The sequence below is a fragment of the Glycine max genome, chromosome 20, assembly GCF_000004515.6.
Source record: "Glycine max cultivar Williams 82 chromosome 20, Glycine_max_v4.0, whole genome shotgun sequence".
NCBI classification, from domain to species: domain Eukaryota; kingdom Viridiplantae; phylum Streptophyta; class Magnoliopsida; order Fabales; family Fabaceae; genus Glycine; species Glycine max.
Genome location: NC_038256.2, coordinates 13,794,969 through 13,798,089, shown reverse-complemented (window position 1 = coordinate 13,798,089; position 3,121 = coordinate 13,794,969). Strand labels below are relative to the sequence as shown.

Here is a 3,121-nt window from a genome sequence, read left to right as displayed (position 1 = left end):
AAATAGTGTGCTTGCATATAGATCTATCTTAGTTCTAGCAGTTTTTATAAAAGGTCTGCCTAGAATGATAGGAACTGATCCTTTAGAAAATCCCTCCTCCATATTCAAAATATAAAAATCAACAGGGAAAATCAGTTCACCAACTCTAACTAAGACATCCTCTATGAAACCAGTAGGACAGGCAACACTTCTATTAGCTAAATGAATTACCACGTCAGTTGACTGCAAGGGACCAAGAGATAGAGAATTAAAAATAGATAGAGGCATCACACTAACAGAAGCTCCTAAATCTAGCATGACATTGTCAAACTTACTATTCCCTATAATACAAGGTATGCTGAATGTACCTGGATCTTTACATTTTTCAGGGATTTGGGGAACAGATTTACCAATCAATGCGGAGACATTTCTACCCATACTAATTCTTTCACTTCCTTTAAGCTTCCGCTTATTAGTGAACAACTCCTTCAAAAATTTAGCATATCTTGGAATTTGCTTTATTGCATCCAGCAGAGAGGTATGTTTACTTCTACTTTTCTAAATATTTCCAAGATCTCCTTCTCTGTCTCTTCCATTTTTTTTGTTGGAAATTGCTCTTGGAGGGAATGGAAGAGGGATATACTGCTTCTCTTTAGAGTCACCTGCATAGAAATTGTTAGGTAACTTACTCTTTACATTTTTGTCATCATCTTTTTCTGGAGTGGAGTGGGGTTGGGCAGGTTCATTTGCTGGTTGAGGTTCTTAACACTGCTTTCCCGATCTCAATGTAATGGCACTCACATTCTTGGAATTCTGAACAGATTGAGAAGGTAATCAGTTAGAATTCTGGGACAGTTGTTGATTTAACTGTGTAGCCAATTGTCCCATCTGATTAGTTAAGCTCTGAATGGAGGCTCTAGTCTCTTGTTGAAACTACATGTTTTGCATAGTCATTTGCCTCAAAAGTTCTTCAAGGGAAGGTTGTGGAGGAGCCTCAACTGTTTGCTATTTCTGGGGCTGTTGCTGTTGTTGCTGCTAGATTGGTAAAGGAATGTATGGTCTGCTTGGGCCAGCATCATTTTGAAATAAGGTTGGTGTTGCTGCTGTTGTGAAGGATTCGACCATCTAAGGTTGGGATGATTCCTCCACTCGGGGTTGTACCTGTTGCTGGAGAGGTCATAAGTGTTCCGTTGTGGCTGATTTTGCTGCTGAGGTTGAGGAGGTCTATTGTAGATGTTTGCAGCATAAGCTTCAGGCTATTCAATTACTTCAGATTGTTGCATAGATGCTAGTTGGGTTACCAGGTTAACTACGGCATCTAGTTTACCTTCAAGTTTCTTAGTCTCACCTGATGAAGATGAATTCATGGCTACTTCATGCACTCCTCTAATGAAAGTAGCATCATTTCTGGCACTGAATTGTTGGGAGTTGGAAGCCATCTTCTCAATTAAATTTCTGGCTTCAGCAGGGGTCATGTCTCCAAGGGCTCCACCACTGGCAGCATCTATCATACTTCTCTCCATGTTACTGAGTCCTTCATAAAAATATTGGAGAAAAAGCTGCTCTGAAATCTGGTGGTGAGGGCAATTGGCACATAATTTTTTAAATCTCTCCCAGTATTCATATAGGCTCTCTCCACTGAGTTGTCTAATGCCTGAAATATCCTTTCTGATGGTCGTGGTCCTGGAAGCAGGGAAAATTTTTTCTAAGAATACTCTCTTGAGGTCATCCCAACTCGTGATGGACCGTGGAGCAAGGTAATAAAGCCAATCCTTTGCCACTCCCTCCAAAGAATGAGTAAAGGCCTTCAGAAATATGTGATCCTCCTAGACATCTGGGGGTTTCATGGTGGAGCAGACAATATGGAATTCTTTCAGATGTTTGTGTGGGTCTTCACCTGCAAGGCCATGAAACTTTGGAAGCAAATGGATTAGTCCAGTTTTAAGAACATATGGGACATCCTCATCATGGTATTGGATGCACAAGCTTTCATAGGTGAAATCAGGTGCAGCCATTTCCCTTAGAGTCCTCTCACGGGGTGGAGGTTGTGTCATGTTCTCAGAATGTTCAAAACAACAATGCTCAAAATCACCAATAACAGAATGCTCAGGATGCTCAAAAGGTACTAAATGATGTCTAACTAATCTATGAAATGTCCTATCTATCTCAGGATCAAAGGGTTGTAAGTCAGATGGATTGCCTCTAGTCATACACTAAATTCAGCATGCACAATTAGCTGCCTTCTTATGCAAGTAATAATGTAGGTTTGAACTACAACTACCATTAAATTCTATCCAAATGACTTGAAATTTTGTGAGCAGCCTTATAAAATGATGAGAAGATAGCACAAAAAATTTCAAACGAAAATTCAAAGTCTAACTATATAAGCTAATAATGATAAGTTAAGAAAAATAAGAGAATACTTGGAAAATGAAAAACTTTTGACAGAATCGCAATTTTTGGAAGAAGGAGACCTCAGTTGGCTGCCACGGCATGGGAAATTTTTTTCTACCCCAAATAAATATATAATAATTGCGATTCTGATAACCAGAGCAAAAGTTATGGCCGTTTGAAGTTTTGACAAAAATCAAATTTGCTACTTTTTTGGAACTTTCAAATCTGACCAAACTAAGGGCTCCAATTATTTTTCCCACAAAATATGGATCAAAAGAAGTGACCACAAAAAAATTCAACCCAAAATAACATCTGTAGCTACCAAAACAAAAAATCCCAATTAATTCAGCAAGGGTGGAGTCTAAAATTCGTCGCTAAGGGATTTCCACTACTACCCTGTTTTCCAGCAAGTGTTCTATTCAACAAGAGTGGTCACTAAATCTGTCGCAAAACACTATTCACAGCAAAACACCAAAACTGAAACAGGGGAAGCGCTGAATAGAAGAAAAAAAACTAAAGCAGAACACACAATAAACAAAATAACAAGGTACTAAACAATACTAACAAAATACTAACACAGCACGAAAGAATGAAACACTAACACAAGAATTAAACACTAACACGAGAATTAAACACTAACATGACACTAGCTATTATGAACCTTTGGACACTGCTCCCCGGCAATGGCGTCAAATTTGATCGAGGCCATACCCGAATCAAACAAATATTAAAATGTAGTAACTAGGAA

General features: G+C 38.6%; 1 non-coding gene across 1 annotated transcript; it reads left to right on the top strand.

The window, feature by feature from the left end:
• Positions 1 to 1,548: 1,548 nt before the first annotated feature.
• On the top strand, positions 1,549 to 1,655 carry LOC113000857 (small nucleolar RNA R71). The gene has a single exon (XR_003266178.1). It is a non-coding gene; the product is annotated as a small nucleolar RNA R71 (small nucleolar RNA).
• The last annotated feature ends 1,466 nt before the right edge of the window (positions 1,656 to 3,121 follow it).